The 25,634-nt window shown below is 46.2% G+C and overlaps 1 long non-coding RNA gene across 1 annotated transcript in view; it reads right to left on the bottom strand.

Moving 5' to 3' along the window:
• The window catches only part of LOC109282155 (uncharacterized), a 55,171-nt gene extending 34,278 nt beyond the window's left edge, over positions 1 to 20,893 (bottom strand). Inside the window, exons 1-2 of the long non-coding RNA XR_002089042.2 lie at positions 20,516 to 20,893; positions 20,358 to 20,428 (exon numbers count right to left, since the gene is read on the bottom strand). This is a non-coding gene — a long non-coding RNA (uncharacterized LOC109282155). The remainder of the gene's footprint in view (positions 1 to 20,357; positions 20,429 to 20,515) is intronic.
• Positions 20,894 to 25,634: the final 4,741 nt, after the last annotated feature.

Genomic DNA, 25,634 nt, shown 5'->3' with positions numbered 1-25,634 from the left:
CAATTCATGTGCACAAATACATGCCAGAGCACATTGCTCCACAGTTTATTCATGCGCAGTATGTGAAGCCTGGTCAGAGCAGCCCTGGCTGGCAGAGGACTTGGGGGGTCAGCCTGCCAGCCCAAAGCTGCTCCTATCGGGCTCCACATGCTGCAGAGGTACTGGCTGAAGCATGAGGGTGCTTCAGCATGGGGCTAGCTGGTAGGCAGCCCCCCATACTGAAGCACCCTATACCCCAGCGAGCTGCTGCACAGCACATTGAGCCCCAACAGAGCAGCCAGCCCAGGGTTGGCAGGCTGATCCCCCGGGTCTCTTGCCAGCCTGGGCTGCTCTGACAGGGCTCTACATGATGCAGAGGGGCTGGCTGGCACACGAGTGTGCTTCAGTGCAGGGCTAGCCAGCAGGCAGCCCGTGCACTAAAGCACCCTCATGCCCTAGCCAGCTCTGTCACCATCTACTGTGCTGCAGTATATGAAACAATGCCACTGAAGGGTACTACTTGTGTTTAGCTGGACTACCCTATGGCAGCATTTATTAGTCTACTGCAACCTAATAGGACTGCATGTGTACACAGTGTTTTACTGCGGAGCTAATTAGGTAGCTCCACAGTAAATGTCTTGTGTATATGCACCCACTATCTTTAAGCTGTCAAGAAAATAAAGAACAATCATTATTATTTTCTGTCTTTAATATCTGTGAGTCACAGACCTGAGTTTCGGGACCTTACAAACCACTGCACTGTATTTTCAATCCATCTTTCTCCTTGATTAATTGCTAAGCTGCTGCACAACAGTGATTTCAAAATGAATTCGTCAGTAAGCCCTCTTCTTTGGCACTGGATGCTTTCTAGTGTCAGTGCCACCTGGTGTACTGACTGGCTCGACAAGTGAACAGCACACGGCAGGAAATATACAAGGTCAAAATTGGTCCTTCTCCTGCATACCTTTCCACTGTACCAAACTTTTGCAACAGCACCCTTCCATCATCCCTCCAAGTCTGCAAAGAGGGCTGCAGTGGTGAGGAAGTACAACAGCAAATTCTTGAAGAAACCCTAAGTCCAGTTTTTGACTATTACTTTAAAGGCCAGCTGGTGCTTGTAGGTGTCATAACCAAATGAGTTGAGTGCCCCTGTCACAATAGAACTGCCCTGAATAACTGCAAATTTGGTATGTTCTGCCTCATTAGCTATTCCCACCTGGCAGTCTGTTATTGGCTACTCTAGATGTATAAAAATCCGTGCAGCTTCCGCCCAAGTCGGAGAGCTCTGAGCATGTGGTAGAGTAAGAACTTTGCCACGCGGTAGAGAAAAGTTGGCGGACTGGCCATCCTCCAACATCTCCCCGTCACCGCCTGTTCCCGACATATCCTTCATCCTGCATGCTCATTACTGTCTACAAACTCGCCGGCTCGTGTTGGTCGCCAGTTACCTGTAACCACGCAAGCAACTTGTTACCTGTAACTACGTAAGCAACCTTACCACCTGTGTCGCGACCATCAGCTGCGTAAGTAAAGTTAAAGTAAAAGTTATTTTGCAACCAATACGCTGTGTCCCACCTCTCCATCCACCAGCCCGCCTGATGGCCGAGTAATCAGCGATCCTCCTCAAGTCGGCTCCGGCCGTCTGAGACATGGCATCGCAAACAGGATCTAAGGGCACGGTGGTGGAGATGAATTTAATTGAGTGCTGCCCCTGGCGCACCGGGACCCGCTGTGTGGAAAACGCAGACGAACTCTGGGCGCATATCGCCTACCACCAGGTGGTAGGAGGGGATGGAAGGAATGTTGATGGCTACTTCTCGGTGAAAGGGGAAGGAGCAGTCATGAAGGAATGGAGAGCAAAGCTGTTTCCTGGGGCGTTCGGGTGTGTAATGGGCAGTGACCGGGTTTGCTATCGGCCCCTGGATGAAACACTGACCGTATCCCTAGCAGGGGTGAAGGCGAAGAAGGCGGAAAATCCAACCCCCGCTCAGGAGTTTGCCCAGTGCACCCGGTACCTGAGGGAAGGAGGGGAACCCACCCCACCGGACTGGTTTAACTGTCCAGCTTTAGTGTCTGCATCACATGGTTACGAACTCCTCGGCCAGCTCCGGGAAGACCCAGAGACCGAGGGCCGCCACGCGGCAAAATGGGGAGGCCCAAAATGGAACAAGGAAAAAATAATAAACATATTATTTCGAACGGTAGCAGGGTTATTGAGAGAAAACGCCAACCTAGAAATGCAATTGCGAACAGCGAGCATGGAGTCACTGGAGCAGGCAGCGGGGGGCTCCGAGCCAACGTTCGAAAATGGCGCCAGCCGCGTGGCGCCGCTGCCAGAAAATGGCGCCGAGGAAAGTGAAAAGGGCGCGAAAGTTCCCTCAGGAGATGGGCCGGCCGCGTCACCGCCCATGGCCCCGCCCCTTGGAGTGACGCCAAAAGACAGCCCGCCCTTCGAAGTGACGGAGAAAGAAAACCCGCCCCCCCATGAGGGAGGAAAGATGTATCCAGTGCTCCTGCCCGACATGTTTAACCCTCTCCTGGCCACGGTTCACCCGATAGCTTTGGTCAAGCAAGTTACTGATGCACAGGGCGCAACTCGTACTACCACCACATACCGCACCCCGGGCCAAATTGCAGGAGTTGTGCAGAGGATCAAAAGTGAAACCTGGTGAAACCCTAGCTATGTGGCTGGGGTGCCTAGTAGTAGAATTTGGGTCAGACCTGCTGGACTTGGAAGAGGCTAGCTTCCTAACCTGCCAAGCCTCATGGAGTGGGGGGCACGCCACTGACTTAAACGTGGTAACGGGCAATGCCTACTGGCCCATCCCGCTCCCAGCTCTCGTTGCAGGTCAAGTGTGCCACAAATCTCATGCGTGGCATAATGGACAACCGCTGAACCCGTCCACAGAGCAGCTGCTGCTGGCCATCATTGGAGTATCCTACACATCCTGGAACCCGAGGGTACACCCGTTGGGACTGACACAGGCGCAGAGCAATGCGCCGTGGCCCCATTGTCATCTCGGTCACCCCGGGGATGTTCCAACCACCCTGGACAGTATTGAGGCATGTGTAGAGGTTTACGGGGGAAGAGAGGCCGTGACTTTCAGGCTTCTCCTCGGGCCACTGGCCAGTCAGCTGGCTGAAAGCTTGCTAAGCCAGATGCCACGGCTACAGGCCCTGATGGATCCCACACTAAAAGTCTCCGGTGGGATGGAACCACGTCCTATGGCGTACCCAAGTCAATGCTGTCACCAACACAACGCCTCATATAAAGACAAGCCCCCCTGGGATGAACCAGAGCTTCAAAAGCCCCAAACATGGAAGCTGAAGCTCACCCCTAGACGAATTAGTCTGGGTCACCATTCCACACCCTTGTCAACCACATCCGCGAGTGCACAAGAAAGTCATCTGCAAACCCGAGCAGTATCCTGGCACCTACTCTGTGCTCCTAGAAGGCGATCAAACCCGGTTGCTCATCATAGCTCATCACAACTGGCTAACTCGCCGCCCTGCTGTTCACCGATTATGGCCCCCCTTTTCTTTGTTTGTTTGTCTGTTCGTTTGTTTTGTCCCCTTACAGGCCCGTTGGTGATGAAGTGGCAATCTGTGACTGCCTGATCACGAGAATCACTGAGCATCAACCTGCAACACATTCGGGTCGACGCCACAATGGCCGCCTACTCATATGTCGCAAGCAGAGTCGTCGCTCTATTCCTGCTGTTACAGACAGGTTCCTCGGCGAACGGAGCTGACTTCAAAACCTCCAACTCGGTTCTGAACTTTCTATTGTTCCGAGCCAAAGCTATAACTAAAGGCTCATAGGCAGATGACCCCACCACGTGCTTACGGCTCCCCCTTTTGTTAATAACCCCGTGTTCACACCCTTGGTCTACCCCTTCAATGTAAGCGCATGGTTTGAGGCGAGAGGTAATGACTCAGTCCGTAACTTCACAGACTATTTCTGGCACGAACACCATGGGTAGAGGAAGGAGAGGAGTAGAGTGGATATTTTACAAGGAGGGTTTGGAACGTGAGGAAAGAGATGAGGGAGATGATGATGGAAGGGGGCAAGTAGTAAAGGAAAAAGAAAAGGGACGATCTGGGAAGAGAGGTGACAGTAGAAGAAATAGAAGGGTGTTTGAAAGGAATGAAGAAAGTCCCAGGGGTTGAATAGGATGGGGTGCTTCGTCTTAATTAATTCAATTGTTGACTTCCCTCATTACCTTGTGTTTACCATTAATAGTAATAGCCATTGTTGTATGTATGGATTGTTGTATTTTACAGTTTGTTAAAAAGCGATTTGTTAAGTTATCTGCTTATGTATATACCCGTTTACCACTTGAACCTTGTAAAGACGATGAGTTTCTAGACGAAAATTACTTGTAACCTAATTCCCTTGTCTATTGTGACATGGTTAAGGGGGCATGTCATAACCAAATGAGTTGAGTGCCCCTGTCACAACAGAACTGCCCTGAATAACTGCAAATTTGGTACGTTCTGCCTCATTAGCTATTCCCACCTGGCAGTCTGTTATTGGCTACTCTAGATGTATAAAAATCCATGCAGCTTCCGCCCAAGTCGGAGAGCTCTGAGCATGTGGTAGAGTAAGAACTTTGCTACGCGGTAGAGAAAAGCTGGCGGACTGGCCATCCTCCAACATCTCCCCGTCACCGCCTATTCCCAACGTATCCTTCATCCTGCATGCTCGTTACTGTCTACAAACTCGCTGGCTTGTGTTGGTTGCCAGTTACCTGTAACCACGCAAGCAACTTGTTACCTGTAACTACGTAAGCAACCTTACCACCTGCGTCGTGACCATTGGCGGTGTGAGTAAAGTTAAAGTAAAAGTTATTTTGCAACCAATACGCTGTGTCCCACCTCTCCATCCACCAGCCCGCCTGACGGCTGAGTAATCAGCGAGCCTCCTCAAGTCGGCTCCGGCCGTCTGAGACAGTAGGCAAAACCCTAAGCAAATAGTGGTTCACAAGTTGCAGCACCCCAAAAAGTACTCAGCTGAAACAGTTTTCTGCCTTGTTCTCCTGCTGCTTGGCTCCAGGGTCTTGGGTGATTAGCATTCACATACTTTTACTTCAGCACCTAACTTGAGGTCTCAGTAGTCCAGGCTGACTCAGTAACAAGTGGATGGAAATCAGACAGTCCACAATGTTGCCATGCAATTCTACAGTGAGAGTTTTGCTCGCCATTTGCAGAAAATAGTATGACCTAAGCTTGAAGAGTGAGAAAATGTCCTAAATACTCTCTGGGGCGGTTTTTAAAGCTTATTTCACCCCAGATTTAAAAGATCATGTTCTAGTTGGCAAGTGTAAGAGCCTGCTGGCTTATGCAGGTTGCCTTTTGCTCACTGCAGAGCCCCTCAGCCAGTCTACTCTTTAGGTTACAAACAAGCCAACTAAATAAGCAAGCATAAACCCTTTTGCCTTGTCCAGGGCACTCAGCTGCCTGGCCCCATTCTTATAGCAAGTAGTTGCATTCCCAGGTTGCTTCTTCCTCTCTTGCTTACTTGTCTGGGATCTTCTAAAAGAAGGACACTCCCTGCCTGTCTAAATGCCCTGCAGCTGGGCTCTCTCAACAGGGATGACTGTTCCCTTTTAAAGGCAGGGTAGATTTGTACCTTGTAGACTAACCAAAGTATGTGTGTGTGTGTATCAATCACAAGTTTTGTGGGCTGAAGCTCACTTCATCAGATGCTGCAAAAGGATGTGCACAAAGCAGTTGATAAGCAGGAGAGCGAAATGGTAGAAAGGAAGGGGAAACAAAAGGCAGAAGGGAAGGGGAAGCTACGCTGTTTCAGCAAGATGGTATTGCTACAACTGTACACTTAGACTAACACAATTTGTCATTTGCTTTTAGATCTGATCACATGAGTGCAACTAGAACTTAAAATGATAGAGATTCCCAGTTTGCTGTACAATTATAGCAGCATTAAACTGGTTGCTTTCATAAGAAATGAATGCACAGTGGCAAAGTACCTATGCATGCTATTGCACAATATTCTTTAGAAGCCCAAGTGTAATTCCCATTAAAACTAACAGAGTTTATATCTCTTCTCAAGGCACCTCAGCATCATCTAAACACTAGCACTTGGGATAATTGTATTAGTAGGGGGTATTTTATACCTATTGAAGCATGAGACTATACCTTGAAGTAACTCTAGTGAGCTTCTCATCAAAAGCTTCTTCTCTTCCTCTCCTGGCCTGACATGTCTTAGCTCATAAGGTCTGAAAGGATGACAGCATAAAATAGTGCCATATTTCAGACCAGAGGACACATCTTTCTCAACTCATTTATCAAAACTCCCCTCTCAATTGGCAGTGCAATTCCCTTAGCAACCATGGTTGTATCCCTTTGTGCCTAGACCTTACATTCTCCAAGGATGAGAATAAAACATGGAGGGAAATTACTGTTGATTAAATTAGCAGTAATATATGCATGAAAATCCATGTGGCCTAGAAGCAACCTGCTGTATCATCTTCACCAGGCCCCAGTTCTGGTCTTTGATCATTGATAAAGGAAGAGGAAGGTAGTAGAGCTACAGCTCACTTACTTCCATACATTCTAACATATCTACTCTATATAGTGAAGCATGTGACCCCAACTCAGTATAAATTTAATTCTGTTTAATCACATTGAACCAATAAAACTGCAGCAAGAACTGGAATCAGCAAAATCCTTACCCTGAAATTAAGTTCCAGGGGAAAGTGTGTCTCATACCCGACTGCAAAGAGAAACTAGCTTTGCAATAACAGACACTAAGCACTTCACTAGAATAGTTTACTCAGGGATGATTCTGCTTTGCAGGGGGGTTGGACTAGATGACCTCCTCAGGTCTCTTCCAGCACTTCTATTCTATGATCCTATGATTCTAGTCATATGCATAGGGGGAAGACTGCCTGAGGAAATGCAAGAAAGCCTGAGGAGCATGTGTAGTAGAAGTTGCAGAGAACAAAATACATGGCAGAATCTGTATCAGTGGGTCACAGTGTATGGACATGTGCAACTCCTTAAGTCAATATATCCATCATTTGGAAATGGCCTATATAGACTTGGATATCTACCAAAATATCTGCTTTGCCACAGCAAGTTGTGAATTGGAGATACTTAGCCATTTGTAAGGTGGCAAACTGACACTACTTGGGCCACCTGTCATTGTTCTGTGCACAGATCAAGCCCTGTTTTGCCATAGCATTGGCCCAGTGGCATGCAACCCCTCCCTATCACCCCAGGTAGAAGAAAAACTTTTTTAGCATCAATGGAAAGGTCTGTGTGGAGCAACTCATCTGTGCAGCACTGCTCCTTATTTTAGGCCTGAACTTCCATTTGTAAATCCAGGCTAGGGGTGAAGAAGTACCAGCGTAATGTGATGATGTTCTTCCTGCTGAGTGCCTTTCCTGATTGACACCTTACAAACGCCTAAGCATTTACTGCAGGGGCATGATATCAGGAAGAGGGAGTCCAGAAAAGCAGCAGCCATTGCTTTGTCTCCATAGAAGATGTGATGTTCTTTCCTTGCAGCTATTTGGGATGGGCCTGGACACAGCACCACAATTCTACAACACTCGGTTCTCCTACTTCTAGATGGAGAGAACAGAAAACCTTACAAGGGCAGCTCAAGGTGGGCTTTCTGGCCCCCTGGGCCTCTTGTGTGGGTTTTTTTCACAGGAGGTAACAATTTAGCTTGAAAACGTGTTTGCTTTCACTTCCTCATGTTAGGGTAGCAACTTCCTCCCACGGTAGGGTTTGCAGGACATTCCCCTAACCTAACCCACCCTGACTCTAACTGCACATCCTTTGTGTACTGAGTCTGCCATCCTTTTGCAGGGCTCCTTGCACAGGCCCATCTCTGTGCTGTAAGTTGGCATGAAGGCAGCATACCAAGTAGGAGGTTTTGGCTTGCGTGTAACATTTGGAGAGAGGCTTTGTAGTAAGTTGCTACACTTTTTGGCGTGCAAGCCTGGGGAGCATATGGCCCATTGCTTGCAAAATGCTGATATTTTAAATTGGGGGAGGAAAAGAGCATGGCACGTTTGCTTTACTTCTTCAGTGCCACTCTTTTTGCCAAAACCTTTCCTGCTCTCACTCACCATTCTGAATCATACCGTTCCATCCATTTTTAAAGAGACCTCCCTGTTAACTTCATAACCGGTTGTACACGATGGCTCCATATTAGACCAATGAAGCATCCTTCTGCCTAATAGCCAAACAGAAATGCCCACCAAGAAATAGCTAATGTAAGCATGCAGCCAGTGCATGACTAGCTCTCCTCACTTCTGAACTCTGTCTGCAGCTGGTCCTGCTTATACTTTCAACAAACGTCCAAACAATCAAAACTTTATGGTCTGCTATTTCCTTCCTCTCAACCTCCCAGCAGCAAACACCGGTGCTCTTGAGATGCTGCAAAATTGTCACTTCCACCTTGAACTGGTGGTTGACCTGAGCAGAGAGATGCCAGGAAATGAAATAGAGTCCTTAAGTACAGGCAGAATAACTGCGCTAATCCAAGCACAGCTGTGCTAAGCCACTACAGTAGCTGTCAGAATGTGGCTGAAGGGTTTTTTTTCCAGGCCATTTAATAATGCTGAAAAGTACAACATATTGTTTTTGAAAAAGTTAATAAAATAGTAGATAAAAGGTGACCCATGAGACATTAATTTACTTGAATTTTCAAAATGCTTTTGTTAAGGCCTCTCATAAAAGACTATTAAGGAAAATAAATAATAGTGGGGTTAGGGACAAAGTCTTTGTTAAGGATTAAAAACTGGTTAAGCAATAGGAAACAAAGGGTCATAATGAACAGCTGCTTGTCAGAGTGGACAGAGGTTAATAGTAGGGGACCCCTGGAGCCTGTATCTGAACCAATGTCATTGAATATAACTGTGAAAGAATTAGAGGAGGAAGTGCCCAGAGTTAGGGATGCTGGGTGATGACTTTGCATGTATGTGGACCCAATCCTACCAGATTTCTTTATGTTAGCAACAGTCATTCATGTATTTAGAACCTCCTGAGCCAAAGTGGACTGTGTGCAAAAGTGACTAACCTTGTTTGCAAAAGTTGGCCTTTACTTAAAAATAATTGCAAGCTTGTGAAAGGGCTCTAGATGAACTTAAATGCAGTAATAAACTGGCAACATGATGGCAGACTCAATCGATTTGGAGGAAGTGTAAGGCAATTCATATAATCAAGGCAGCCTATCTTTTACACCAATAGGCTCTTTCAAGAAAAAGTCCCAGGAGGCTTTGCAGATACATCATGCTGGGCTCAAAATCACCACCACGATTCACACTGGGCATGACTACACAAGATGCTACGGCACCATAGCATTGATTGGCAAAAACCATGATGCTGCCACTACATCGCCATAGCAACATGCTCCCTTGTCATAACATTGCTACAATGACATAGCAGCCAAAAATAACCATGCTTGGCCCTCACAGTGCAGGATGGGCTATTACTGTGCCATCTTTTAGTACATCCAAAAGCAAGTACGAAATGATGGAGTAGTAACAGAAGCACCATCCGGCCATGTGTAGATGCACCCACTAAGCAGTGATTTACTGTGCAGAAAATCTAACTTGGTTCAAAAGGATGACACAGTAGTGTTAGAAGAACAAATTTGTCTGTCTGGTATGCAAAAGTGGAAAATAGGATGTTTGGTTATATTAATAAAGAGGATATATGATGATGGAGAATGTTAAAATGGCATTGCCTCAAACAGATCCTTCCTATTGTATTCTCTCCAGCTTTAGTCCCTTAACCAGAATTAAGAGGAGGCTTGAACTGGTATGTTCACAGAAGTAACACAGCTGTTCAGAGAACGTGTGATGTGCATGATCTTTTAGAGTGGATTAATTTCTCTCAAAAGTGACAAAAGCCTCATCATTGCTATGTTTAAAGCTAGACTACAGAAGACAGCTAGTAAATGTGCAATAGGGAACAATCCTAGACAGAAAAGAATGTGATGATCTAAGAGGCCCTTTCCACCACCGCAAGGCTTTATGGGAAAAACAATGGCCATGCTAACCACTGAGGTGCTAAGGAGTCACTTGTCTGTATAGGACTTCATGACTGAATATGATATAATGCATCAAGGACCCTAGGTGAAGTATGATAACTGGCTTGTACTATAATACAATCCTAGACTCATAGAAAAGTAGGACTGTAAGTGACTTCCACAGATCACTAATCCAAGCCCCAGCTTCAGGCAGAACCGTCCCTATCCAAATGATCCCATATTACGTCCTTGTCTAACCTATTTCTAAAACAGCAGTAAACCCTATTACACAACTACAAGGCATTATGCCCAAGGACACCAAAAGCACCCTAGCCTGCCACAGGTAAGGCAGGGGGACAAAGGCTGTCAATGTCCCATCACTGCAAGGGTTGTTAAAATGAGCTGGAGAGATCCAAGAAAGAGGGTCATGTCCCCCATCCCCTGTCCTTCCTCCCAAGTTTTGTTTCCTGATGCTGGGTCTAAACCTACTTCACTGCAACTTCAAGCCACTGGTCTGTGTCCTAGATATTTGAGGGGTACTATCATATCCCTTCTTAATTGCCTTTTCCATAAGCTGAACATTTCTATTTCTTTCAACCTCTCTTTATATGGCTTGTCTTCCAAGCACTTTATCATTTTTGTCACCCACCTCTGGATGGTAACTTTTCCATGTCCTTTTTAAAATGTGGAATCCTGAACTTCACACAGTACTTTAGATGGGACCAACTAGTGCTGGTATTAATGCAGTACAAAACCGTACTTGTCTTTTTGTTGATGCATCATGCTGTAGACTCATACTGAGTCTGTTATTCAACAAAACTCTTAGATCCTTCTCCACAGTGGTGTCATCCATCCAGCCATCACCCATTTTGTATTTGTGGGTTTTTTTCTTTAATCTTCCTAAGGTGTAGCACCTCGCATTCGTCAGTATTAAACTTCATCCTGTGGACTCTAGCCCAGCTTTCCAGTCTATCAAGGTCTTTCTGAATTGTGCTCCTGTCCTCCAGCATGTTCACAGTCCTTTCCAGTTTCATGCTATCAGCTCATTTGCTCAAGAAGCTCTTTTTGAACAGCATTTGATCCAGTACAGACCCCTGTGGCGCTCCACTCAAAACCTCCTGCCATTCGGACATGGATCCATTTATAATTACCCTTTGCTTGTGGCTATTGAGTCAGTCATCTATCTACCATTAGTAGTTTTATTTAGCCAACCTTTCTCCAATTTAGTTATGAGAAGGTCAGGTGGGATTTTGTCAACACCTTGCTTAAGTCAGGCTACACTATATCCACTGTATTCCTTTCATCCACTCAGCTAGTTATTTTGTGAAAGAAGGAGATCAAGTTTGTTTGTCATGGTTTGTTTTTAGCAAATGCATGATGGCTACTTATGATCAGTCTTTCATCCTCTGGATGCTTGCAAATGAGCTTCCTTATGATATGCTTCAGTAACTTCCCAGGTGTAGAGGTCAGGCTAACCAGTCTAATTCCACGGGTCCTCCTTGGGTCCTCCTTTCTGCCTTTTTTGAAGAGTGGCATTGTGTTGGCCCTTTTCCTCTGGCACTTTGTCTGTCTCTCAAAACTTTGTAAATATTATAGCCAAGGGCTCCAAGATCTCTTCAGCCAGTTCTTTGGGGTGAAGTTCATCAGGCCTCGATGACTGGAATTCATTCAGACCCACCAAAAGCTGACTGTCCCCTTCATGCTTTGTGCATTTCATTTCACAACTTCTAATAAAGCTCACTTCATACACATACCCACTTTGGTTAGTCTGTCAGGTGCAAATCTTTCCTGCTTTCTATTTGACTTCAGACTAACTTTGCCTCCTTTCATTATCTCAACCCTCAGCTTCTCCCCTTACTTATCCAAATAATGATTAAGTGTCTTGTTGCAGCTTGATTTTTTTTTGACAACTGAAACAAAGCAGCTGCTGAGCAGCTCCTCTTTGCATTATAACCTGCATTCTGCCCATGTGACTGGCTTGCAAGGGAACTCTGCAAGGGTGTACTCTGCAATGGGTGTACTCTGCCCAGAGGTATTCACTTTTGAGGAATTCTTTCTTGCCCCACTTCCACTTCCCAGTGCATGGAGCCAACTTCAAACCACTTTTGCATGTAGCCCTTTAATTCTCACATGTAACTCACATGAGATATGAGTGTAGACTATTAAAATGAAGATCATTTATATTACAAGCAAGATGAGTCAGAGGGAACTTGACTGAAGTATTCAATTAATAGCCAGTATATATTGATTGGGGAACAACATACAGGCTGCAGTTAGGCAGTCTGTGGTGTTTACTGCAGCAGGAAATAACCAAATGGGGTGTGTGAAATGGGCCATATTCAATTTGGATTCAGCCCCAATTGGGAACAGTGATTCAATTCATTGATTTGGAACGCTGTCCCCGATTCAGTTAGGCCAAATCTAAATCTGAAGATTTGATGCTGATTTGGAGAATCAGAGATTCAGCCATAGATGCAGCTTTAAATGTTTTTTCTACATACCTCGAGGTACCAGGTGGGGCTCATGAACGCTGCAATGGTGGGGTGGATGGAGTGTCCCACAGGAGTGTAGGGCCCCCCCCACATACTCAGTGGTGAACCTGGAAGTAGACTGGCAGTACTTCTGGTCCACTTCTGCGTCTGCCGGGGAGCACGCCGGGGGGCCCCCCTGCACCCTATCCACTTGGTGGTTGGCCAGAAGGGCACCCTGGGTGCCCCCCCAGACCCAGGAGGCACCAGTCACCAGCACAGGGAGGCCCCCCTGCGTGCTCCCTGGCAGACTTGGAAATGGACTGGAAGTGCTTCTGGTCCACTTCTGGGTCTGCTGCTGAGCATGCTGGGGACCCCCCTCCTCACCCCCCCCCCACTCCTGTGGGATGCTCCATCCACCCCACCATCGCAGCATTCATTAACTGCCTGGTACCTTGAGGTATGTAGAAAAAACATTTAAAACTGTGTTTATGGCCAAATCCCCGAATCTTTCCAAATCTCTCCAAATCAGTTCGAAAGGTTCCAATTCGATTTGGAGAGATTAGAGGGTCCTCTGAATCAATTTGGATTCAGAGATTCGGCCACCAAATAGGGCCGAATCTCCATCAAATCAAATCAGGGGCTGAAACTTCGCACAGCCCTATAACCAAATCAAAGGATGTGGCTACATTTTTTAATGGGCTGGCTAAGTTTGTCACTAGCTAGCAGTTAGGAAATCTTAAATGAGGTTACTTGGATTCAGAGCTGGATCCAAATATTTCTGGAGGTTTGTGTGCAGCATTCAGCCTTTTGGACATGAAATACGTCTATCCCAGGGGTGCTCAACTTCCAGTCCATAGGTCAGATCCAGCCCAACAAACTATGTCATCAGGTCCCCACAGGTCCAAAAAATTGGCAGTGGGGTAACAGTGGCTACTCCCTTACTGCCAAATTTCTGGACCCATGGGGAGCCCTGCAGACCAGACAGCACAGCTCTGTGAGCTATATCAGCCCTGCAGTGTGGTGCAGGGCCTGATCCCAGCACACAGGCCCAGACAGGGGTAGCATTTAGCCTGATCCAGGCATGTAGGGCCCAATCCTGGCCTGTGGAGCTGAGTGGGGGCAGCACAGGGTGCTAGGACCTGATCTTGGCATGTGGGACTCAATCCAGGAGTGAGAAGCCAGGCAGAGACAGTGCAGGGTCCAATCCTGTCACACATAGCCTGAACCAGTCCATAGAATGGCCCTACCTACAGGACCAAAAGATTGAGCACCACTGTCTAACCAAACCAGGAGTCATGTCACAGCTGCCTGCCTTGGTGCTGTGCTACAGGCTAGCTAATTAGCTCTACTAGGAAGCAGATGTCATCATAAGACAATGCCTACCAGTGTTACTTGAGCTAGCTCTGTGCATGCCACATGCTAAACAGGAAGGGCTACCACTGCATTAGGGCAGCACAGTTCCCAAGCTAATTAGCTCTATCTCTTGGTGAGGCTAATTAACTTGCCCACTGTGCTGCACTAAAGTAGCCATTCGACGAGTAGCACATACTACTTAGAACCACAGGAAAGGTTAGAGGCATTGGCTCACCACCTCTGTTTTCCACTAGATCTGCACTTGGTCATATTACCTGATTCTGGTCATTAGCTTTCTTACATATTGGCAGGAAGCACTCCCCTCCCCATGCCCACAGCAGACCCTGTAACAGCTGCATCGTGGTATATGGTGGTAGATAGGTGTCACCTTGAGACACACTGGGACAGAATCCTCTTTTGCTTTATACAGCTGCATAAATGCCATTTTGGGGCACTTACATATAGTTTGCAAGGCTATTCCATATTCAGGGTGGATGTGTGAGCATTCACATGGCTACCGAGCAAGTACAGTAGGCTGTACCCTGGCCATCCAGACAGAGAGCTCCATATGCACCCACTCTGATTGAGCCAAAGTCACAAATTTGTAGCTGGTGACAGGTTGGTCTCCCCTGGGCAGCCAAAAGAAGGACATATGTAGGCCCACGAAGAAAAGACTGAGCCAGAAGGTACGTGGCTCAGTGAGATGCCTGCTGTTTTGGCAGAGAGGGGGCCCTGAGTTCTAGGTTGGACTTTTGCCTCTGTCAGATGAACTTCTCTACTGCTCTCCATTCATTTTATCTAGAAAATACTTTATGCAAGGTGCAGTGGAGGACCAGGACACACTGCTCTTTGAGTCTATATCACTTCAGTGTCTACTGCTGATTCACCCTGTGTATACAGACAGACATCACCTTTATGCTACCATAATTTTTTTTTATGGCAGAGCAAAGTCCAAACAAACACATGTCCATGCCCCTTGTCATGCCACAAATGCTCCAGATTTGTAGCTACAACACAGGTGTTATAATGTTGTGCCCCTGTTTTGCAGCTAATATCTATTTATTTTAAAGCCAGAGAGTGCGAACAGCCCAGAGGTGCACATGTTCTTCAGACACCCTGGAAGCATCTGCCCAGGTTTTCTATTTGGGATTCCCCATGCACATATCCACACACTGGTGTAGTCCCCAGGCAAGTGGTGAACTCACTCCAGTGTGGTTCCAGGGCTGAGACTGACAATCAGCTGATTGGCAGTCTCAGCCTCTGGACCACACCAGAGTTTACAGAAATACACCCTGGAGATCCCCCAGGGTGTGTCTCTGCAAGCGGACAACATGTCACCCATTGTTCCAAAGGATTAATTGGTGGGACAATGGGTGACATGTTTCACCCAGTGAAGTGGAGAGACATCCCAGCACAGCTGATCTGCTTTATTTGGAAATGGCTATTTATACCATGTGATGCTGAGCACAACCTGCCACAATTTGCTCATCCAGAAAATGAGGATGACTGGCCTTATGTACTTCCCTGAGTTTTTGTGGAGGCTTAATGAATTAAGTGCTTGTTCATATGGGAATGTTCTTAAACACCTTGGGATTCTTGGCTGAAAGGTACAAGAGAAGTGCAAAATATTTGGTTATTTTAAATGTATAGGACTAAAGCTTTTCATTGCTCACTGGGCAACCAGCAAGCTGCTAGAACTGACAACTTCTGGTTACTTGTTACTGCTCACATATCCATGGAAAAGGATGACAGATAAACAAAAACAAATGTAGACTTATTAAGATATTATTTTGTCCCATAATTGCAAAAACAATAACATCAAGATACTTAGATTGCATCTGAGGCACTATAAATACATTACGTACATTAACTTATTATACTTCACATTTCTGCAAAGTAAATAAAGAATACAGAGGAGACATTTCAGCCATCATGCTGAAATTCAACTGTCTTAGAGGAAGTCAGCAGCATAATATTGGAGGTCAGGGCAGGAAGTGAAGATAATCCTATCCAACTGCAACTATAAGCAAAGGTTATTTGGAATTTGACCAACTCAGCATCCTTGTTCTTTGCAAATGTTTCATTGGTCTTGTTTTTGCTGATCTACTTTCTGGCTCTGAGAAACAGGGAAAGGAAATCTGAAGCCAATGTGACCTATAGATACACAACAATTGTGAAAATCAGGCCATACTCTTACATGCCTAACACCAGAAAACCGCTTTTAGGAAACATTACTACTTAAGCCTGAACTTTATAAACCCCCAGATTCAAAACGTTTCAGTTAATTTATTTCTAAGTGAATTTGTTGCTTGTGAAACATGAATGAACAGTCTGAGAAAAGGAATACTTCAATTTATGCATGACATAGAGCAGCGCAAGCTTCCTTCATTCCTGATACCATTGTGTCTCAACGTTATACAGTATGAACCAACTTTAGCGGTAAAAAGAGAGTTCCCTCTCCATGCACTTCACTCTTAGATGGAGAGAGGGGGCCACAATCAACCTTTTCACAAAGTCTCTAACAGTGCCAGCCTCAGTGGAAGATACCACTTCACATATATCTTGTCATATAATTGAAATAAGGTTGCTCAGCAATAATAATGGACCTCTGGGCTCCAGATGTTTGATTCATGATGTGATGTGCAGTAGCCAAGCACCCACAATTTACACAGCAGCAGATACTGCTATTTGTTCTGGCATAGCTGACTTACTATGTTACAACAAAAGCCTATGAGCATTGCAGGTGCACTGGCTGCTCTCAGGGCTGCAAGTAAGGAAACAACCCCTCATCACCAGCACATCTCTTCTACCAACTCCATCATCTGGCCTTTCGTGCAGCCATCTGTTTAAGCCACAAGTCCTGTGCCCCCCCTTTCCCCCAAGACACTGAATGGTGCCCCTTCTCTGTGCCTGTAACATCCCTGTTATTCCTGTTCCTATTCAGAGACTACCAACAAACCACTGGTTTTGTGACATGCACAAATGGGCAACAAAAGAGAAGCGTACCAGACTCATTTCTAAAGGCCCCCAAAACCAGGCTAGCACAATGTTCAATGCTCTGTCTAGCTACTATGGGTGGCTAGGCTAAGACCTACTAGCAGACTTTATGCAGGTGCTATGTACCAGGGATGCAACACTCACTTCCTAGAATAAGAATCTAAAGGCACTTATACATGTGATGCCATTGCCATGTATACGTGATGAAAATGTCACTTTGTGTGGCTCAATGGCATCATGCTGTATGCATGCAGGAGTTTGGGGAGTTTTAAATGAGTTTGCATCATTGCAAACTAAACTACACCCTGATGTAGTTTAGTTTGGAATAACGAGTTGTAGCTATTAATCAGCTCGTACCTGGGCTGCGGGAAAGGTGGGCAAGCTCTGGGGAAAAAATAAAATTAGGCCCGTCGCCATTTCTGCCTTCAGAGGGCACCTGCTGCTCCCCAAATGGCTGGGGTACACTGTGCCTCAAAACAGGGGAGCAGGCAGCTCCTGGGGTTGGTTGCTTGCCTGTCTCCACATGCCTCAGCGCGGGGGCTCCATCTCAAGCCATCCTAAGCCTAGGGCTGCTAACCCTTCAGAGTTTCCCTGGAGCCTCCAGGATTTATATACAAATCCCCAAGAGCCTGCTGAGAGTCACCCAGGAGATAAATAATAGGGCATTCATTAAAATGAATATTAAATGTTGAATCCAATTTATACAGTAGTCCAGTGGGTTTTTAAAATGTAATAGTAATGTGAATTTTCCATCCTCATGTAAAGTCTACTCATCATAATCTGTAACTGATATATATACAAGCACGCGGGCATGTTCTTGTGCTTCGCGAGCACATTGGTGTTCCAGAAACCTCCAGGAATAGATTCAAACACAGTTGGGAACCTGAGCCCTAGCCAGCCACTCCCCAGCTGGCTGGGGCAGTGTGTGACTCGAGACAGGGAGCAGCAGCCTGCCAGCTAGCCCCACATTGGGGCACCCTATGCCCAAGCCAGCCACCCCTGCAGCACATGGAGCAGCAGGACAATGGGTCCCGCTCAAAGCAACCAAGCAGGAGCATACACTGCAGCACGAAGTAACAACCGAAATTTGTGCTGCTACTATTTGTGCTGCTGCAAACACAGGTCCCTGCTTGTGTGGACACAGCCTGAATGGCAAATAGCTAAATGGAAAAATGGGCAGGGATTTGAAAGGAATGTTTTGGACATTTCTTATATTGTTTTAGGAGGTGGAGACTTTGGAAGTGCCTAAATAACTTCAGAGCGCAAAACCCATTGATTTTTAATTCCCCAAGCCCAGCTAAAAGTAGCTTTGCACTTGTGAATAATCTCTCTGAGTTCAGTGGGACCAGTCCCAGCTGGAAAATTATGCAGGTAGGATTGCACTAGCAGAATTAGGGCCTTAGTAAGTAGTTATTTAGGGTCAAATTCTGATCAATTGACTCCCAGGCTAGGGACAGAAATTACACATAAACCAGATTATGTGATCAGAAACCAGTTTAAACCTGTAACAGAAGTCTAGTGCATATAAACTTCTTTCAAAATGGCCAAAACCAGTTTAAGATAAACCTGGTTGTATGTAGTATCAGACTTAACTGATTTAGGTCAAACCAGTTTATGGAACTTCTGTCCCAGATCCCCTCCTGGTTCAAGTTGACTCACAGTCCCCCAGCATCCCAGGAAGCTTTGCAGCCCTGGGCTGTGCTGTGCTATCTGCTCCAGCAGAGCAGTGTCTGCCCCACCCCTCTGCTCCCTAGCTGTAGCAATATCACTGTTCTCGGTGGGAGAGAAGAGGGTGGTGGGGGAAGAAACCCTAGCACAGGGCACTAGCCAGGGTCTGCTGGGGGAGGGGAGAAGGGAAGCTCTCAGAGGCTTTTCTCCCCCCTTCCTGCCTGAGCGGAGGAGGGGATGTAGCCAGGCCCCAGCCTGGTTGGCCTGGTCACGCCTCCCCATCTCTGCTCAAGCAGGAAGTGGGGAGAAAAGCCTCGGAGGGCTTCCCCACCACCTCTGCTAGGCAGACACTGGCTGGGGTCAGTGTGGACCAGGGTGGGGGGTTTAAAACCTGCCCCCCCATCATACTCAGATGGATGGGCCACACCCTCCCCCCCCCCCCCCCCCCGCTCAAGCAGAGGAATGGGGGAAGCCTCTAAAGGCTTCCCTCTCACCCTCCCTGCCCTGGCCAGGCAGACCCCAGCTGTGGTCGGTGCAGGCCAGGGTGGGGGTTTAACCCGCCCCCATCATATTCAGTGGGCCCCTCACTTCTCTTGAGCAGGGTGGGAGGGAAAACCCTCTGAGAGCTTCCCTCCCAGCTTCCCTCCCTTCCCTTTGGCAGTGGCCAGCAGGCTGGGAGACATGCTTTAGAGACCCCTGGCTTCTAGCCTGAGCCAATGCAAGCATGTGGCTGCATTCCCGGAATCAAAAGTGAATGTCTGTTCATTTGCTTATCAGTTCAACCTAAACAGTTTAGATTAACCTGCAAAGATTGAATCGATTCAGCCTCAGGTTTTTTCACTGCCTGTACTTAGCCCCAGTAAGCAAGCAATTACTCACAGTTCTTCCAGCTAGAGTAAGGGAGTTCACAATCTGACACATAGTGGCCGTCTACTAAGTTGTAACAAATCACTGTAGTTTTGTTTAGATGTTTGTCTCTGTGAGTAATATTTATCTTCACAGTACAGAAAAAAGTTCTCATAATACATTTCACCTGCTGGACATCCAGCCTGGTGAAAGATACAATGAAAACAATGTTATATTGGTTATCACCAACACTGTATGTGTGTGACCGGTTGCTACTGGAAAATCTCAAACTCTAGATAAAAATCATTGGGCTTTTTTTTTTTATACATTTCAAACGAGCCATGTTGTAAAGGAAATCTGCAATAATGAGATAATATGAATGAAAAATAAATAATTCACATGTTTTCAGCAAACAAATCAGTATGAAGGCATCTGCTGAAACAGGCATTTAAGTCATGTTATTTGAAGGTTGGTATTTTTCTTGCTTCTGCTTTGTGGTTTATTTGGCAATATTACGACCATTATTATAATATATTCATTTTAGATACACTCTGTTTAGGTACCCGGAGTCCATGACTACTATTGAATTACAGATTTCTCACTAATAAACTACAAAAATCATTGTTGATATTGGCCTCCAAAATATTTATTACCAGAGAGGTAGATGAAAGCAATTTACTGCTTCAGCTTATGAGAAGTAGCAGAGGTATTGGAAAAAGCAGTTCAACACCACTGAAGCCAATAGAACTCTACTTGGAGAAGTACAAGCCAATGACCATGCATCCATTGCAGGATTGTGATTAAAATGTTCATGGCAGCCCTTAATAAAACCGGTGATTCAGACAACCTGGTTAGCCAATGTATGCTATACATAGCCTATACCAACCTGTGTTTTAAGGAAGAGTTTTCAAAAGATGAATCATAGATCAATAAACAATATCAAGCATTTATACATGCGGAGTAAAGAGAATAGAAAGATAAGAGCCATACTGTATATACGAGACAGCAAGCCAGCAAAAGTAATAATTACTTACTTGAGATTTTGTTTAGTAGAGCATTTCTCTTCCCCTGCCAACAGTGAGGCTTGAGACAAGTTTGTCCCCACCTACCAAGGATACAAAAACAGCTGTCAGAAATGGTTAACAAGGAAGCAAATAGCATGCCTCCTGCTCAAACTAGATGCAGGGCTTACGTAAATGCTGAGCTTCTGAAGAGTGCAGAACTAGCAGCTCTGAAAACAAGAATCCTGTACTCAGCCTTAGAAGAGGGGGCAGCTTTCCAGTGAGAGACAGATACTTAGGATTGTTCTTTCTTTGGATACCCTTGTTCAGCCCTTGGCTTCCCTGCTAAAGCAGTCTAGGAGCACACCTGACAGGGTAGTGATTTCCTCATGTGATGTGGACGTCTGCCCTCTGGGGATTGGACTGAAACATCCAACTTATTACACACTGCCACCAAGAACTGCTAGCTTGAATTCTATGTAAACATGCACCTAAAATCAAGACTCTGCAACATACTACCTGAATATCCACTTGCCCTCTCGTCTCATCAAGGATATTTGTTACTACCACAGCAGGTGAGTGAAAAGCAATACAAAAAGAAAGCTAAGAAGCCTGTGCCAAAATCATCTTCATCTCCCATCTGGCCCATGTCACTGGCTAAATACAGAAAGTCAAAAAGCCCAGGGATGAATTGATTCAATCTTCACAGATTAGTCTAAATTGCACAGATTGAACCAATAAGCAACTGAATAGACATTCATTTTTGATTTGAGAAATGCAGCCACATGCCTGCTGTGACTCAAACTGGAAACCAGAGTGCAAGGGGGGTGGTACTAGAGCAAGCCTCCCTGATCAGCTGAAAGAGACAGCTTGAGCCCAGGTTAGCCCACCCACCTTGGGAGGTGGGGGGTTGCTGGGAAGGTACAAAGCATCCTGGGATGCTGGGGGACTGTAAGTTAACTTGAATATGGAGGTGATCTGGGACAAAAGTTTAATAACCCAATTTAAACTAAATCAGTTAAGTCTGATACTATATCCATTCAGGTTTATCTCAAACTGGTTTCATCCATGTTAAAAATGGTTTATGTGCAGTGAACTTCTATTCTGTTACAGATCTGAACTGGTTTCTGATCACTTATACTGGTTTATGTGTAGCTTCTGTCCCTAGCCTCTAAGTTTACTTGCTTTCTGTATCAAGGCCAAGCTGCCAGTCCTCAGTTTCCAGGGCTCTCCATAGTGTCAATCCTGCCTCTATCTCCATCCAAATCTCTGTCTATAGACCCTCTTTTTGTCTTGACTTGGCATGACTTTTGCTCCCTAGCTCCTGTTTTTGACTATGGTTTCTTTCATAGTCTTCGCCTTCAGTGGAATAATCCTGTGACAGGCTGGCTGGTAGTAACTTAGCCCAGGGGTTTTGAAAGGGCAAAAGATGATTGGAGGACTTGGGATTCCCTTTCCTCACCAATCTGGTAATGATTTTGCCCAGGGGTTTTGAAGGGGTAAAAGATAATTGGAGGACTTGGGATTCCCTTTCCTCACCAATCAGGCCCCAGGGACTCAACCTCCATGTCCCCTGATTGGCCCTGTGGGTCACCTGGAGGGGGACAAAAGGGGCAGCTTGGCTGACTCAGGGAGGAGACCAGTAAGGGACCACAAGGAAGGAGCTTGCAAGAGCTGGGCCAGCGGGGTGGGAGCAGTTGCCCAAGAAGAGCCTGAAGGAGTGGGACCTGCAGGCAGCACTGGGGTCCTCAGCAGCACGGCATGCTGCTGGCAGAAGAGGATCCCCAGCTCCTGCAAGATCTGAGCAACGACCTGAGAGGTTCCCAGCTCTGCTTCCAGCTCCTCCAATCAGAGGCCAGGCAGCTCAATGTGAGGCTGGGGATGCAGGAATGTCAAGACCCCTAGCAGCTTGGAGTAGTGCCAGCACTGGTGGCTATGGAAGAGTTTCTGCCTACCCTGTGGGAGATCTGAGTTCAAATCCCAGTTTTGGTGACTTGGGGTGAGTGAGTTAACAAGGAGAAATTCCTCTTGCAGTGGAAAGGGGCCACTGTGTTTTCCCCCTTTTCTCCCCCTCCAGGTACCTAGGCCCTATATTCCTTGTAATTTGACATTTTGTATTTTGCACCTTTTGTATTTCCAGTAATACCAACCAGTATTGTTTGTTCTGCTGTTTGTGTTTTACATTTTGGTTAACCCTGTCTTTTGTCAACTGGATGAATATGTCTATGATTGTAAGTGTCTAACCTTTGTTGAATCCTGCCCCTTCGGGGCATTGTAGTGTCCCCTATACCCCACTGGTTTACACTGGTTATGTTCCCAGTATTGTTCCCTCATTAAAAGGTATATAGTTAAGTCCCCATTGGTGGTCTGGCTCTGCTCTATAGGTGGAGGAGAGTCCCCACAGCGCTTGTGCACCTGCTTTGATCCCTTCAATTGGAGAGGCGGTACCTCTTGGAGTACCGCCTGGGTTACAATCTTATGTGGCTTCCTAATTCAAAATCCTTTTTGACACATCTGCAAAACTTTTTAAAACTAATCCACCACATAATTTTAGCCCTAACTCCCACTTCCTAAATCCTAGCTCAGGCCAGTTGTAGCAAACAAAATTGGGGAAATTCATATGATCTGTTCTCCAAAGGAAAGCAGAAGTCTAGGAATTTTAACTGCCATGACTTTTGTATCTGGTTGTCCTAATATTAGTTTTGCACTAGCGTGATTCCATTAACTTAACTAGTACTTGACAGTGGTATAACTAAAATCAAATACATGATAATTGTACAGGAGATCATTATTTCTCTCCTGTGCTTAGACTTTTAAATTCCATGATTCTTCCAAGCACTGCAGTTATGGTTCATGATATTAAGACTATAATAAAATGCCTACTACTGTAAGAGTGGGTTTCACTGTTCATCTACCTTCCTAGGATACCAAAGCTATTGTAGGTTCCCATACTGGTCAAACAGCACCAGCATGACTTCTCTATATAAAGTATAATACTCTCAGCTCTCTGGTAGGTGAGAGACATCCCTCTTCATCCTTTCTGCATCTTTCCCCAGACTCCTAAATTTAAATGGGGGTGGGGGGAGAGAGAGACAGAGAGTCAAAGGCTCAGGTTCCTTGAAACATAGAAGAAAGAGATAATGGACTCAGCTGCCATAGGTGTCTAACCACCTCATCCAAGTTTCCCCCTAAAACCTTGCATCCATTTAAAGGTGAACTATGAAACTGAGTGGTGCTCCAAAATAAGTGCAGACTGTCTCCACTTTTCAGTGGGTAAAATACATTAATCAAAGAAATACATTTTAATTCACCATTTACAGATCACTTTTCAGAGGTTACAATAAGGCTGTCTGTGAAGTAACTGAGTGATACATTCTCCAAGATGCTCAGGAAATAAAAGGTGCCAATGGATTTAATGGGGGGAACTAACCTCTCCTTTTTTAACAAGTATTTGTGAACCAAGTGTTCCCTATAGTCTGGCTAAACAAAATACTGAGTACATAAAAAAGTGAACAAAATACATATTTTCCTCAAAGATTTTTAGAGAGGTGGTCAACATTTTCCAACATAATGCTTTTCTGGAAATTTGGACTTCAGTAGAATTACACAAACCCAGAACCAGTATGAGAGAGACAGGAATCAGGTTCTGCATGTCCATGAGCCAATGTCTAGTTAACCATGGTTCTACCCACCAGCCTGAAGTTAAGGTAGCATCATAAACAAAAAAAGCTGAGTGGATGGAGTTTTAAATTCTTTCATGAATGTGATCAGATTCTGAGGAGACCCTGGTAAAAATGCCAGGACTACAGAGAAACCTGCTGAAGAGGTGGTGTGTATAGGTACTGTGGAGGCCAACAGTATTGTTATAAAAGTGCTTTTAAGCAGCAAAATAGCCTGACTGGTATCCAAGCAAGAAGCTATATGATCTACAATTGCATAGACCAAGTAGTTTGTCCTGTTGAAGGACAGAGGGAACAACCCTGCACTAAAGAGATAAGATTCATCTTCAGTACAGGCACTAGGGCTGTGCGAAGCTTCAGGTGCTGATTTGATTCAGAGGAGATTCAGCCCAATTTGGTGGCCAAATCTCCAAATCCTAATCAAATCAGGAGACCAATTAAAAGTTCAGAATCGCTTTGAAGCTCTCCGAATCAATTCGGAAAAGATTTGGAGAGCTTCGGCGATTTGGGCAGTCCCCGCCCGCTGCAGCAGGGAGCTGGACCCTGCTGGTAAGTAGGGGGTGGGGGAGGGGGGAGGGGACCATGGGGGGGACCCCTGCCAGGCCCCATCCCCTGCCTGCTCCCTTAGCCCCTCTAAGTGCCACCTGACCCTCACCCACTGTCTCAGCACCACCTCCCCCCCCCCCCATGGCTGCCTGGCCCAGCTCCCGGCTTTAAAAAAAAAACAACAAAAAAACCCCCACTCACTGACTGCTGCAGTGACCTCGGGGCTTCTGGGGACTCGTAACAGAGCCCCCCATGCAGCATGGTGCACTGGGGGGCAGCAGGAATCAACCCCTCCCTGCCTGGCAGGAGCCAGTGAGTGTGGGCTTTTTTTTTTTTTAAGAGCTGAGAGCTGGGGCTAGGCAGGGCAGCCATGGGGGCACTGGAAGAATGGGCAGGGGTTGGGGGGCTCATGGCAGAGCCCCCCATATGGTGTGGGGTAGTTGGGGGTAGCAGGGATCATCCCTCTGCCTGTCAGCAGCCAGTTAGCAAAGTCTTTTTTTTTTTTTTAAAGATTTGGGAGCTGAGGCCAAGAGAACGGGCAGGGAATGGGGGCTCATGACAGAGCCTTCCATGCAGTGTGGGACAGTGGAGGGCAATGGGGATTCCCCCCTCCCCGGCAGCACCCTGTGAGTGCCGGGCTTTTTTTTTCAAAGAACCGGGAGCTGGGGCAAGCAGGGCAGCCATGACAGGGCTGGGAGAGCGGGCGGGGGATGGGACCTGTCTGATTTGGAGATTTCGCCAATTCAGTGGCAGCTGAATCTTCGAATCAGATTTGGTCAAATCAATTCGGGACAGTGATTCAAATCACCAAATTGAATTTCTGTCCCCTGTATTGGCTGAATCCGAAGCAAATACTAGCCGCTTTGCACAGGCCTAACAGGTACCTATTAAAGACAGGAAGAACTCAGGTGTTTAGGACAAGAATTCTTGTAGGTGATATCTTTTATTGGGCCAGCTGCATGGTTGGGATGGACAAAGACAAACTTTTGGGTATCACTTTCTTTCTGTGATACCTGAAAGCTTGTCTCCTCTTAGCCCCACCATGTAGTTGGTTCAATAAGAGATAGCACCCACAAGGATTCTT

This window comes from Alligator mississippiensis, chromosome 1 (genome assembly GCF_030867095.1).
Source record: "Alligator mississippiensis isolate rAllMis1 chromosome 1, rAllMis1, whole genome shotgun sequence".
NCBI lineage: Eukaryota > Metazoa > Chordata > Crocodylia > Alligatoridae > Alligator > Alligator mississippiensis.
Note: the sequence above shows the minus strand (reverse complement) of the source record. Positions and strands in the feature narration are given on the sequence as shown.